Genomic DNA, 15,040 nt, shown 5'->3' with positions numbered 1-15,040 from the left:
GCCGTGACTGATGGACTGGGATATGAACTTTGATTTGCACCAACTCTACTTGAATTATCTTTCCGATGGAACCTTTAAGCACACCATGAAAAATCTTTAGTGACTTCTGGATGAGCAAAAGTTTTGCAATTTCTTTTTTTCTCACCCTTTTTCCAGCTAATAGATCCAGCACGCTAATTATTAGCCAGATTTCATCAACATTTTAAAACTGTCCTTGTTGTGATATCATGGAACTTTAAGCACACCTGTGGAATAAAAAGGGAGGAGATATTCATTTAGCACTGTGTATTAGATATACATTTACAGAACAGCTTTAGAACCTGTTTTCACCATAATGCATGAATTTCCCAGGTTCCACTGAGATTTGAACTCAGATCACTGGATTCAGAGTGAATTTCTCACATTTCCACAATTTACACATGCTCTTTTACCATTTTCAAAAGAAAATCCAGCCTATTCCATCAGTCATATGGTTCCATGGTGTAATGGTTAGCACTCTGCACTCTGAATCCAGCTATCTGAGTTCAAATCTCAGTGGAACCTGAGAAGTTCTTTGTGCACAGCAGTTTAATGTTTTCTGCTCACACTCAATTTGCCAATGCACATGGTTTAACATAAAAAGAGAAAGTTGAAATCCACATGGCAAATAAGATCTACACTCCCTGACAGAAGTTATGTCGCTTATCCATGTTATGTAAATAAAAGCTTATAACCTGATGTTAATTTCATCCATTGGTTTTATAAATTACTCTTTTGAAAGCTGAAACCCTTCCAAATTTGGTTTAGGTTAAGAAAATAAATTGTCATCAATGCTGAAATATTGATAATTAAATGAACACAGAATGGTCAGATTTTGGCAAGACAAAAGTTTTGTTGCCCACAGAAAGTAATGTGATATTCAAACAAATAATTATCTTAAAATACAAATATATGTTGCATAACATTTGTGAATGAAGTTGTGGTGCTGTTAGAGTCATATTTAATATTTTGTGTCACTTCCATGAGCTTGAAGGACTGCATTCATGTGGTTCAACAATGATTCATACAATTTATTAATGAAGTCATCAGGAGTAGCAAAGAATGCAGTCTTACATGCCTCCCAGAGTTCATCTAGATTCTTTGGTTTTGTCTTCCAAGCTTCCTCTTTCATCCTACCAAAAACATGCTCAATGATGTTCATGTCTTGTGACTGGGCTGGCCAGTCCTTGAGCACCTTGATCTTTTTTGCCTGGAGGAACTTTTGTAGAGATGAATGTATCAGATGGAGCTCAATCCTGCTGCAGAATTTGACCCCTTTTATGATTTGGAATGTAAGAGGTAGCTAATACTTCTTGATATTTTAGGCTATTGATATTGCCTTCCACCTTGCAAATGTTTTGCACACCCCCTTACTGAATGTAACCCCAGACCATGAAATTTCCACCACCAAATGTAACTGTTTTCTGGGTGTATTTTGGATCCATATGGGGTCCAGTAGGTCTCCTGCAGTATTTGCAGCGGCTGTGGTGTAATTCTACTGAAGATTCATCAGAGAAATCCACCTTCTGCCACTTTTCCAGCTTCCATCTGTTTAGCAGTCTGTGGGACTTTGCAAATGCCACACGTTTTTTTATTTGCCTTTTGTTTAGTGCTGGCTTCTGGGCACTGATTCCACCATGGAGGCCATTTCGAGACAGAATCCTATAATCTGTTCTAGTTGACACAGGGACTTGTGGTGACCAAGCCTGTTGGAGCTCTGCTGCAGTGGAAGAGGGGCTTGCTTTGGATTTTCTAACAAACAAACGTTCCTCCTGAGCAGTTGTCTTGTGGGGTCTGCTGGACCTGAGCTTGTCAAACACATCTGCAGTCACTTCAAATCTTTTTTTAATTCCTTGTACTTGATGCTGAGACACATTAACCCCTTAACGCCCGAGGGTGGTTTGCACGTTAATGACCAGGCCAATTTTTTCAATTTTGACCACTGTCACTTTATGAGGTAATTACTCTGGAAAGCTTCAACGGATCCCCCTGATTCTCAGACTGTTTTTTTGTGACATATTGTACTTCATGATTGTGGTAAAATTTCTTCAAAATCACTTGCGTTTATTTGTGAAAAAAATGGAAATTTGGCGAAAATTTAGCAATTTTCAAAATTTGAATTTTTATGCCCTTAAATCAGAGAGATATGTCACACAAAAGAGTTAATAAATAACATTTCCCACATGTCTACTTTACATCAGCACAATTTTGGAAACAAAATTTTTTTTGTTAGGGAGCTATAAGGGTTTAAAGTTGACCAGCGATTTCTCATTTTTCCAACAAAATTTACAAAACCATTTTTTTACGGACCACATCACATTTGAAGTCACTTTGAAGTCACTTTATGACAGAAAATGCCCAAAAGTGACACCATTCTAAAAACTGCACCCCTCAAGGTGCTCAAAACCACATTCAAGAACTTTATTAACCCTTCAGGTGCTTCACAGGAATTTTTGGAATGTGGAAGAAAAAAATGAACATTTAACTTTTTTCACAAAAATGTTAATTTAGACCCAATTTTTTTTATTTTCACAGGGGTAACAAGAAAAAATGGACCCAAAAATTTGTTGTGCAATTTCCCCTGGGCACGCAGATACCCCATATGTGGGGAAAAAACACTGTTTGGGCGCACGGCAGGGCTCGAAAGGGAAGGAGCGCCATTTGACTTTTTGAATGAAAAATTTGCTTGAATAATTAGCAGACGCCATGTTGTGTTTGGAGAGCCCCTGTGTGCCCAAACATTGGAGCTCCCCCACAAGTGACCCCATTTTGGAAACTAGACCCCCCAAGGCACCTATCTAGATGCATAGTGAGCACTTGGAACCCCGAGGTGCTTCACAAATTGATTCGTAAAAATGAAAAAGTGTTTTTTTTTCACTTTTTCATTTTTACGAATCAATTTGTGAAGCACCTAGGCGTTCCAAGTACTCACTATGCATCTAGATAGGTGCCTTGGGGGGTCTAGTTTCCAAAATGGGGTCACTTGTGGGGGAGCTCTAATGTTTGGGCACACAGGGACTCTCCAAATGCAACATGGTGTCCGCTAACAAATTGTCGGCTCAAATTGTTAGCAGACACCATGTTGCGTTTGGAGAGCCCCTGTGTGCCCAAACATTGGAGATCCCCCACAAGTGACCCCATTTTGGAAACTAGACCCCCCATGGCACCTATCTATATGCATTGTGAGCACTTGGAACCCCCAGGTGCTTCACAAATTGATTCGTAAAAATGAAAAAGTGTTTTTTTTTTCACTTTTTCATTTTTACGAATCAATTTGTCAAGCACCTGGGGGTTCCAAGTGCTCACTATGCATCTATATAGGTGCCTTTGGGGGTCTAGTTTCCAAAATGGAGTCACTGGTGGGGGAGCTCCAATGTTTAGGCACGCAGGGGCTCTCCAAACGCAACATGGCGTCCAGTAACAATTTGAGCCGATTTTCCATTCAATTTGTTAGCGGACACCATGTCGCATTTGGAGAGCCCCTGATGTGCCTAAACAGTGGAGCTCCCTTACAAGTGACCCCATTTTGGAAACTATACCCTTCAAGGATTTTATTAAGGTGTATAGTGACCATTTTGAACCCAGTGGTACGACACAGAATTTGATAACAATAGGTCATCATATTGAATAAGTTGTCATTAGTCTTGAGCGCAAGTGCTCGCTACTTGAGTTTGCATCGGGTACTCAGGTATGCACCATGTACAGCGTGTGCTTGATTGACATGCTCGAGTCCTTGCTCTGCATTTTTCACGGTTATTAGACTCTCAAAAAAAAACATGCGGGGATCGCTCGTGCAAGGCAGGCAATCCCCGCAAAGTTTTTTTGGCCACGAAGTATATGGGGTGGAGACTCGAGCATGTCACTCAAATACCCATGATACTCAATGCATACCAGAGCACCCGATGCAAACTCAAGTAGCGAGCACTTGCGAACCCCATCACAGCCCTAACCCCAAACCCAGCCCTAACCCTAGCCCTAACCCTAGCCCAACCCTAACCCGAGAGTTTATTTTTTACGCCGTTCCTCATGCGGTATAAGTGATTAGACGACCTTATTCTTTGGGTCGGTGAGACTACAGCGATACCAGAATCATATGGGGTTTTTATGACTGACAGATGTCACACACTAAAAGACGCATTTTTTGTAAAATCTAGTTTTTGCATCGCCATATTTTGAGAGCTATAATTTTTCCAGATTTTGGCAGGCAGTCATGTGATGGCTCGTTTTTTGTGGGATGAGTTGACGTTGTTATTGTTGCCATTTTCAGGCACGTGACATTTTTTGATCCCTTTCTATTCCGATTTTTGGGAGGCAGAATAAATAAAAAACCAACAATTCAGGAATTGTCTTTTTTGTTTTTTTTTATTCTGTTCCGCGTGTGGTAAAATTGATAAGGCAGCTTTATTCTTCGGGTCAGTATGTTTACAGTGGTACCACATTTATATAGTTTTTCTATGCTTTGCACTTTTACATAATAAAAGCAATTTTATAGAAAAAAATATTTTTTAGCATAGCTTTATTCTGAGAGCTATATATATATATTTTTTGGCTGATGGAGCTGTATCGTGGCTTGTTTTTTGCGGGACGAGATGACGTTTTCAGAGGTACCATTTTTATTTATATTTGTCTTTTTTATCGCGTGTTATTCCATTTTTTGTTTGGAGGTATGGTGATAAAGCATTGTTTTTTGCTTCGTTTTTTTTTTTTACCATGTTCATTGAAGGGGTTAACTAGTGGGACAGTTTTATAGGACATGTTGTTCTGGACATGGCGATACCAAATATGTGTACTTTTATTGTTTTTTTTATAATAATATTTATTGATGGGTACATTATATTTTTGCAATTTTTATTTATTTTTATTTTTTCACTTTCTGATAGTTTTTATACTTTAATACTCTGTCCCACTATGGGACTTTCACTTTTTTTTCTCTGATCGCCTTCATGGCACAGGAATGCAGCACCATCCCTGTGCCATGCAGGCTGTCAGCGCTGGACAGGGAGAAGATTGTTTGGAGATGCACCGCGCATGTCCAAACAATATTCCTGCTGTCTGGTGACCCGGATGTTGTCATGACGACATCGGGTCATCATGGCAACATCCTGGAAGCCACAGCAGACAGCGCTGGAAGCCGGAAGAGGAAGTGAGTATCGGCGATCACCTCCCCTTGCCTCCGCAATGCTGTGATCGACTTCGATAGCAGCATCGCGGGTATTAATGTGCTGGGAGCGGTGCGTGACCGCTCCCTGCACATAGTACCGGGTGTCAGCTGTGACAATCAGCTGACACCCGGCGGCGATCGCTCCCGCACAGCCTGTGTGCGCGCGCGATCGCCATGACGTACTAATATGGGTCTGGCTCTTAAGTCCCAGGGCACAGACGCGTATTTGTACGTCAAATGTTGTTAAGGGGTTAAAGGTGCCAGTCACCTCTGTAGTGGATCTGGTCTTCAGGCTCTTGATAATCAAGGCTTTGGTCACAGGTTGATTATTTGGCATGTTGTCAGAGCTCAAGTTGCAGTTCAAGTGAAGGTCTGGGGTGCTGGGTTTCTTTTCATACACACCCACTAATTAACTGATCATTTACTGAGCAATGGTGAGGATGTAAACTAGGATTGGGTGCAATATATGACCAGGCAACAAAACTTTTGTCTTGCCAAAATCAGACCATTCTGTGTTCATTAAATGATCAATATTTCAGCATTGATGTCAATTTATTTTCTTAACCTATACCAAATTTGGGAGGGTTTCAGCTTACAAGAGAGTAATGAATAAAACCAATGGATGAATTTAACGTCAGGTTATAAGCTTTTATTTACATAACATGGATAAGCGATATAACTTCTGTCAGGGAGTGTATCTATCAAGAAAGGTTAACGCGAAAGTTAAACTTGACTTCATAAAGCAAAACTCATACCATCTATGTCGCACCAAGCAACTGTACTCTATGACTTGTGCCAATGTTCACATGACACTTTTTCCAGGTGCTCGCAAAATACTGTGAACGTCACTCAGTAACCTTCCAGGAGTCTATCTAACCTTCTCATTGACTTGTATTGCAAGTATAAAGCAACCAAAATATACCTGAAGAATGATATGCTCACTTCTGTTAACTGCTTGGCGTTTTGGGAAACTTGATGAAGTTAAAAGACGTTCAATACCTGATCATATGAACAGCAAGACTTTTTGCATGGAAATTAATCTGTTCAAACTTTTGAGCATTTTCAAAGCCTTTTTCAGGAGGTGTTTGGAACAAAGTCACTCGAAATCCGCCTTATGAATTTTTAAAAACCTTGAACTTTACAAGGTTCCAATTGATGATACCTTTAAATCAGATTTTTACATTTCAGTGAGGCCTGGAATTTTGTTTCCAATTGAAATCTTCCATTTTCTGAGATCTCTTCCAGAAGGATAATCACTGATATTGATCATGGTGGTATAAGAAAAGGTGTGAAATTCATAAGAATCAAACAGCATCCAAGTAGTTGTGGCTGAGTGGTTAAGGTGATGGACTGGAAGTCTTTTGGGGTCTCCCCATGCAGGTTCAAATCCTGCCAACTGCATCTAACTTCATGCAATGTTTTCACTTATTACTTGAGTAGATCAATTTGCACGTTCCCAAGTCTATCCCCCACGGAAATGGTCTGCAATATTTGGATGGGATTTGTAGAACCAGCTTAACAGCATCTGTAGGTCTTCTTTTGATTATTCAGCCTGGTGGAATGTCACTAGTCCATCACACCACCAATCAAACAAAGCTCAGAGGGTGCCATCAGGTATGTGGTGCAACTCCTCCTTTTTTCCAGCGAACACAGACCACTGCCGTGACTTATGGACTGGGATATGAACTTTGATTTGCACCAACTCTACTTGAATTATCTTTCCGATGGAACCTTTTAGCACACCATGAAAAATCTTTAGTGACTTCTGGATGAGCAGAAGTTTTGCAATTTCTTTTTTTCTCACCCTTTTTTCAGCTAATAGATCCAGCACGCTAATTATTAGCCAGATTTCATCAACATTTTAAAACTGTCCTTGTTGTGATATCATGGAACTTTAACCACACTTGTGGAATAAAAAGGGAGGAGATATTAATTTATTACTGTGCATTAGATATACATTTGCAGAACAGCTTTATAACCTGTTTTCACCATAAGGCATGAATTTTCCAGGTTCCACTGAGATTTGAACTCAGATCACTGGATTCAGAGTGAACTTCTCACATTTCCACAATTTACACATGCTCTTTTACCGTTTTGAAAAGAAAATCCAGCCAGCTCCATCAGTTGTATGGTTCCATGGTGTAATGGTTAGCACTCTGGACTTTGAATCCAGCTATCTGAGTTCAAATCTCAGTGGAGCCTTAGAAGTTCTTTGTGCATATCAGTTTTATCTTTTCTGCTCACACTCAATTTGCCAATGCACATGGTTTCACATAAAAAGAGAAAGTAAAAATCCACATGGCGAAAAAGATCTATCTATCAAGAATGTTTAACCCAAAAGTAAAACTTGACTTCATGAAGCCAAACTCATACCATCTATGTCACACCAAGGAACTGTACTATATAACTTATGCCAATGTTCACAACACACTTTTTCCAGGTGGTTGAAACTGACAAGGATTTCAAGCCGAAACCGCTTCAAGAAACGACAGCGATTCTTTTCCTGAATCATCCCTTTTAGTGTTTTCCAGCATTTTTATAAACATAGTTTGGTGAAGTTTTTCTAAGAATTGTTTTGGGCATCGATTGAGTTTGTTTTCGTATTTTTTTTGCTCGCAAAATGCTGCGAACGTCACTCAGGAACCTTCCAGGAGTCTTTCTAACTTTCTCATTGACTTGTATTGCAAGTATTGCGCAAGCAAAATATACCTGAAGAATGATATGCTCACTTTAGAAGTGTATTGAGCTGTAGGGTGCGTTGCTGGAAAAGGGGAAAAAAAACAAAAAACCTCTTTAAATTTCTTAGTTTGCGAGTGTGAACGAGCTGAGTGTCACCATAGCGTAAGTGCAAACGAAAGTAAGTGTGTGACTTGTTTTTCATTGACTTTGTATTCAGGGAGTTTGGAAGGGAGGACTTTGGACTGAATTGCTGTCTGTATTTTATTAATTCTTTACTTTTATTTTTACTTAACATTCTGTCTATTGCAATCCCCATTAGGAAATGAGCTCCATTATTGACAATGCTATCCAGTGTACATCTTGCCATATGTATGCATTCCTTGAACAGCCGGTCGGGGTTGCTTACTGCTGCTCGAGATGTGTGCACGTTGTGCGTTTGGAAGCCCAGGTACTGGATCTAAATGAGCAGCTGGCAACACTGAGATCCATTGACAATATGGAAAGGAGTCTGCTGCTCACTGAGCAGCAGCTCAGTGGGGTAGATGTGGGGGAGGGTGGTAGTCGGGAGCTGCAGGACAGTGAGGCCGCTAGTTGGATGACAGTTAGAAGGGGAGGTAGAGGGAAGAGTGCCAGGGAGGTTAGTCCTGATCTGGCACACCCCAATAAGTTTGCAAAGTTGGCAGATGAGGGGAGTGACGGTACAGGGGTAGCACTGCTGCAGCAAGGCATGTCCCCTGAAAGCCGGAGGAGTGTCAGCTCCAGTAAAGAGGGAAATAGGAGAGCAGGGCAGGCCAGGCAGGTGCTGGTAGTGGGGGACTCAATTAATAGGGGAACAGATAGGGCAATCTGTCACAAAGACAGGGATCGTCGAACAGTGTGCTGCCTACCTGGCGCTCGAGTCCGGCACATCGCTGATCGGGTTGACAGATTACTGGGAGGGGCTGGTGAGGATCCAGTGGTCATGGTGCACATTGGCACAAATGACAAAGTTAGAGGTAGGTGGAAGGTCCATAAAGATGATTTCAGGGAATTAGACTGCAAGCTGAAAGCAAGGACCTCCAAGGGGGTATTCTCTGAAATACTACCGGTACCACATGCCACGCCAGAGAGGCAACGGGAGATTAGGGAGATAAATAAGTGACTCAAGAGCTGGTGTAGGAAGGAGGGATTTGGATTCCTGGAAAACTGGGCCGACTTCTCAGTTGGCTACAGACTCTACGCTAGGGACTGGCTGCACCTAAATGGGGAGGGTGCAGCTGTGCTGGGGGAGAAAATGGCTGGAAGGTTGGAGGAGTGTTTAAACTAGGGATTGGGCGGGGAGGGTATTCATTTTATAGGTGGGGAAGATAGTGCAGATAGTGACCTTGGGCACAAATAAAGAAATTGGGGGTGGGGTTAGAACAGTCAATAAATTAAGAAGGAATAGAGGTACAGAGAGATACATAAAATGCATGTACACTAATGCCAGAAGCCTCACCAACAAAATGGAGGAATTAGAATTAATTTTGTTTGAAAATAATTATGACATGGTATGGATATTTGAGATGTGGCTGGACGAGAGCCATGACTGGGCAGTTAATTTACAGGGCTATAGTCTGTTCAGAAATGACCATGCAAACAAGCGAGGGGGGGTGTGTGTTTATATGTAAAATCATCCTTAAAACCCGTCTTGTGGGAGGATATATGTGAATCTAATGAAAATGAGTCCCTGTGGGTGGAGATAATGGGAGGGGGAAAAAATAATAAATTACTGATAGGGGTTTGTTATAAGTCTCCAAAAATAATGGAAGTAGCGGAGAATATCCTCGTAAAGCAAATAGATGAAGCAGCGACTCAAGGAGAAGTCATTATTATGGGAGACTTCAACTACCCTGAAATACATCGGGGGACAGAAACATGTAGTTCAAGCAAAGGTAATAGGCCAGACCGCATATCAAATATACGAGTTGGGGGTCACTTGGGTAATAGTGATCACAAAATAATACATTTTCATGTAACCTTTAATAAGATGTGTAGTAGAGGGGTTACAAGGACACTAAACTTCAGGAAGGCAAATTTCCAACGGTTGAGAGATGATCTTAGTGCAATAAACGGGGACGATATCCTGAGACATAAAGCTACACAAAACAAATGGGAGACATTTATTAAAATCATGAATAGGACCTGTACACAATATATACCCTTTGGGAATAAACATGCTAGAAATAGGAGGAAACCACTATGGCTAAATAGAGCTGTAAGGGGCTCAAAAAGTGACAAAAAGAAAGCATTTGGAGAACTACAGCAAGAAGGTAGTGATGAGGCATTAAATAAATATAGAAAATTAAATAAATTATGTAAAAAACAAATCAAGGCAGCAAAGATTGAGGCAGAGAGAATCATAGCCAGAGAAAGTAAGAATAACCCCAAAATATTCTTTAACTACATAAATAGTAAAAAACTAAAAAATGATAGCATTGGCCCCCTTTAAAATAGTCTGGGTGAAATGGTAAATGAGGATAAGGAAAAAGCCAATATGCTAAATGATTTTTTTTCAACCTTATTTACACAAGAAAATCGCATGACAGAAAACATGATTAGTGATAACAAAAATTCTCCATTAAATGTCACTTGCTTAACCCAGCAGGAAGTACGGTGGCGTCTAAAAATCACTAAAGTTGACAAATCCCCGGGCCTGGATGATATACACCCGTGAGTACTGCAGGAATTAAGTAATGTCATAGATAGACCAATATTTTTAATCTTTAAAGATTCCATAATAACAGGGTCTGTACCACACGACTGGCGTATAGCAAATGTGGTGCCAATATTCAAAAAGGGGACAAAAACTGAACTTGGAAATTATAGGCCGGTAAGCTTAACCTCTACTGTGGGTAAAATCCTGGAGGGTTTCCTAAGAGATGCTATAATAGAGTGTCTGAAGAAGAATAACCTCATGAACCAATATCAACATGGGTTTAGGAGGGACCGCTCCTGTCAAACTAATCTGATCAGTTTTTATGAGGAGGCAAGTTCTGGACTGGACCAAGGAAATGCAGTGGATGTTGTGTATATGGACTTTTCAAAAGCTTTTGATACGGTTTCACACAACAGGTTGGTACATAAAATGAGAACAATGGGGATAGGGGAAAATATATGTATGTGGGTTAAGAATTGGCTCAGTGATAGGAAACAAAAGGTAGTAATAATGGAAAACAATCAGACTGGGTCTCAGTTAACAGTGGGGTACCACAGGGGTCAGTATTGGGCCCCCTTCTTTTTAACATATTTATTAATGACCATGTAGGGGGCATACAGAGTAACATTTCAATATTTGCAGATGACACTAAACTCTGCAGGGTAATAAACACAGAGGAGGACAATATTATATTACAGGAGGATCTATGTAAACTAGAAACTTGGGCTGATAAATGGCAAATGAGCTTTAATGGGGATAAATGTAAGGTAATGCACTTGGGCAGAGGAAATAAAATGTATAATTATATGCTTAATTGTAAAACACTGGGCAAAACTGTAACTGAAAAAGACCTGGGGGTATTGGTGGACGACAACCTCACGTTTAGTGGCCAGTGTCAGGCAGCTGCTGCAAAGGCAAATAAAATAATGGGATGCATTAAAAGAGGCATAGATGCTCATGAGGAGAACATAATTTTACCTCTATGCAAGTCATTAGTGCGACCACACTTAGAATAATGTGTACAGCTTTGGTCTCCGGTGTATAAGAAAGACATAGCTGAACTAGAGAGGGTGCAAAGAAGAGCGACCAAGGTTATTAGAGGACTGGGGGGTCTGCAATACCAAGACAGGTTATTACACTTGGGGTTATTTACTGTGGAAAAAAGAAGGCATAGAGATGATCTTATTACTATGTACAAGTATATGAGGGGACAATACAAAGACCTTTCTACTGATCTTTTTACTCTGAGGCCAGAGACGGGGATAAGGGGGCATCTTCTACGTCTGGAGGAAAGAAGGTTTAATCATAATCAGAGATGGGGATTCTTTACTGTAAGAGCAGTGAGACTATGGAACTCTGCCGCATGATGTTGTGATGAGTGATTCACTATTAAAATTTAAGAAGGGCATGGATGCCTTTCTTGAAAAGTATAATATTACAGGTTATATATACTAGATTCCATGATAGGGTGTTGATCCAGGGAACTAGTCTGATTGTCGTATGGAGTCGGGAAGGAATTTTTTCCCCCAATGTGGAGCTTAGTGTTTGCCACATGGGTTTTTTTGCCTTCCTCTGGATCAACATGTTAGGCTATGGGTTGAACTAGATGGACTTACACCACGTGCAGAATTATTAGGCAAATGCATATTTTGATCACTTTGATACTTTTTATACATATTGTCCCACTCCAAGCTGCATAGGCTTGAGAGCCAACTACCAATTAAGTAAATCTGGTGATGTGCCTCTCTGTAATGAGGAGGGGTGTTGACTAATGACATCAACACCCTATATAAGGTGTGCTTAATTATTAGGCAACTTCCTTTCTTTTGGCAAAATGGGTCAGAAGATAGATTTGACGGACTCTGAAAAGTCCAAAATTGTGAGATGTCTTGCAGAGGGATGCAGCAGTCTTGAAATTTCCAAACTTTTGAAGCGTGATAACCGAACAATCAAGCGTTTCATGGCAAATAGCTAACAGGGTTGCAAGAAGCGTGTTGGCCCAAAAAGGCACAAAATAACTGCCCATGAATTGAGGAAAATCCATCGTGAAGCTGCCAAGATGCCATTCGCCACCAGTTTTGCCATATTTCAGAGCTGCAACATTACTGAAGTATCAAATAGAACAAGGTGTGCGATATTCAGGGACATGGCAAAGGTAAGGAAGGCTGAAAAACAACCACCTTTGAACAAGAAACATAAGATAAAACGTCAAGAATGGGCCAAGAAATATCTTAAACTGATTTTTCAAAGGTTTTATGGACTGATGAAATGAGAGTAACTCTTGATGGGCCAGATGGATGGGCCAGAGGCTGGATCAGTAAAGGGCAGAGAGATCCACTCCGACTCAGACGCCAGCAAGGTGGAAGTGGGGTACTGGTATGGGCTGGTAACATCAAAGATGAACTTGTGGGACCTTTTCGGGTTGAGGATGGAATGAAGCTCAACTCCCAGACCTACTGTCAGTTTCTGGAAGACAACTTATTCAAGCAGTGGTACAGGAAGAAGTCGGTATCGTTTAAGAAAAACATGATTTTCATGCAGGACAATGCTCCATCACATGCATCCAACTACTTCACAGCATGGCTGGTCAGTAAAGTTCTAAAAGAAGAAAAAATAATGACATGGCCCCCTTGTTCACCTGATCTGAACCCTATAGAGAACCTGTGGTCCATCATAAAATGTGAGTTCTACAGGGAGGGAAAACAGTACACCTCTCGGAACAGTGTCTGGGAGGCTGTGGTGGCTGCTGCGCGCAAAGTTGATTGAAAACAGATCAAGCAGCTGACAGAATCTATGGTTGGAAGGCTGTTGAGTGTCATCATAAAGAGAGGGGGCTATATTCATCACTAATTTTTTTTGTTTTTGTTTTTGCATGTCAGAAATGTTTATTTCTAAAATTGTGCACTGATATTGCTTTACCTGGTGAAAATAAACAAGTGGGATGGGATTATATTTGGTTTTTATTAAGTTGCCTAATAATTCTGCACAGTAATAGTTACCTGCACAAACAGATATCCTCCTAAGATGGCCAAATCTAAAAAAAACCCACTCCAACTTCCAAAAATATTAAGCTTGGATATTTATGAGTCTTTTAGGTTGATTAAGAACATAGTTGTTGATCAATAATAAAATGATCCTCTAAAATATAACTTGCCTAATAATTCTGCACACAGTGTAGTCTTCCTTCAACCTTAAAAACTATGTTACTATGTTACTTCTGTTAAGCGCTTGGCGTTTTCGGAAACTTGATGAGGTTAAAAGACGCTCAATACCTGATCATATGAACAGCAAGTCTTTTTGCATGGAAATGAATCTGTTCAAACTTTTGAAAATGATATGCTCACTTCTGTTAACCGCTTGGCGTTTTGGGAAACATGATGAGGTTAAAAGACGCTCAATAACTTTTGAGCATTTTCAAAGCCTTTTTCAGTAGGTGTTTGGAACAAAGTCACTCAAAATCCGCCTTATGAATTTTAAAAAACCTTGAACTGTACAAGGTTTAAATTGATGATACCTTTAAATCAGATTTTTACATTTCAGTGAGGCCTGGAATTTTGTTTCCAATTGAAATCTTCAATTTTCTGAAATGTCTTCCAGAAGGATAATCACTGATATTGATCATGGTGCTATAAGAAAAGGTGTGAAATTCATAAGGTTGTAACAGCGTCTGAGTAGTTGTGGCCGAGTGGTTAAGGTGATGGACTAGAAATCCATTGGGGTCTCCCTGTGTAGGTTCAAATCCTGCCGACTATGTTTAACTTCATGTAATATTTTGACTAATTATCTGAGTTGCACATTCCCAAGACTATTCCCAAGACTATTCCCCACGGAAATGGTCTGTAATCTTTGGATCGGATTTGTAGAACCAGCTTAACAGCATCTGTAGACCATCTTTTGATTATTAAGCCTGGTGAGATGTCACTTGTGCGTCACACCATCAATCAAAAGAAAGCTCAGAGGGTGCCATCAGGTATGTGGTGCAACTCCTCCTTTTTTCCAGCGAACACAGACCCCTGCCGTGACTGATGGACTGGGATATGAACTTTGATTTGCACCAACTCTACTTGAATTATCTTTCCGATGGAACCTTTTAGCACACCATGAAAAATCTTTAGTGACTTCTGGATGAGCAGAAGTTTTGCAATTTCTTTTTTTCTCACCCTTTTTCCAGCTAATAGATCCAGCACGCTAATTATTAGCCAGATTTCATCAACATTTTAAAACTGTCCTTGCTGTGATATCATGGAACTTTAAGCATACTTGTGGAATAAAAAGGGAGGAGATATTCATGTACCACTGTGTATTAGACATACATTTGCAGAACAGCTTTAGAACAGGTTTCTGCTGTTGCAGGTTCCACAGGGCATGGTGTGGGCGCAGATCACTGGATTCAGTGTTTGGAGATATGGAATATTGGGTATATGAGTGGTAAGGGATTTTAGAAAATCCAGCCAGCTTCATTGGTCATCTGGTCCATGGTGTAATGGTTAGCACTCTTGTCTCTG

At 40.4% G+C, this 15,040-nt stretch overlaps 3 non-coding genes across 3 annotated transcripts; all 3 read left to right on the top strand.

Moving 5' to 3' along the window:
* The first annotated feature begins 471 nt into the window (after window positions 1-471).
* On the top strand, window positions 472-543 carry TRNAQ-CUG (transfer RNA glutamine (anticodon CUG)). Its single transcript has one exon. It is a non-coding gene; the product is annotated as a tRNA-Gln (tRNA).
* Window positions 544-7,309: 6,766 nt separating this feature from the next.
* TRNAQ-UUG (transfer RNA glutamine (anticodon UUG)) lies at window positions 7,310-7,381 on the top strand. Its single transcript has one exon. It is a non-coding gene; the product is annotated as a tRNA-Gln (tRNA).
* Window positions 7,382-14,206: 6,825 nt separating this feature from the next.
* Window positions 14,207-14,288, top strand: TRNAS-AGA (transfer RNA serine (anticodon AGA)). Its single transcript has one exon. It is a non-coding gene; the product is annotated as a tRNA-Ser (tRNA).
* Window positions 14,289-15,040: the final 752 nt, after the last annotated feature.

The sequence above is a fragment of the Phyllobates terribilis genome, unplaced genomic scaffold, assembly GCF_046119375.1.
Source record: "Phyllobates terribilis strain yellow unplaced genomic scaffold, ASM4611937v1 Scaffold_13__5_contigs__length_258822181, whole genome shotgun sequence".
Lineage (NCBI taxonomy): Eukaryota > Metazoa > Chordata > Amphibia > Anura > Dendrobatidae > Phyllobates > Phyllobates terribilis.
The sequence above is the reverse complement of the archived record's forward strand: the minus strand, read 5'-3'. Positions and strand labels throughout refer to the sequence as shown.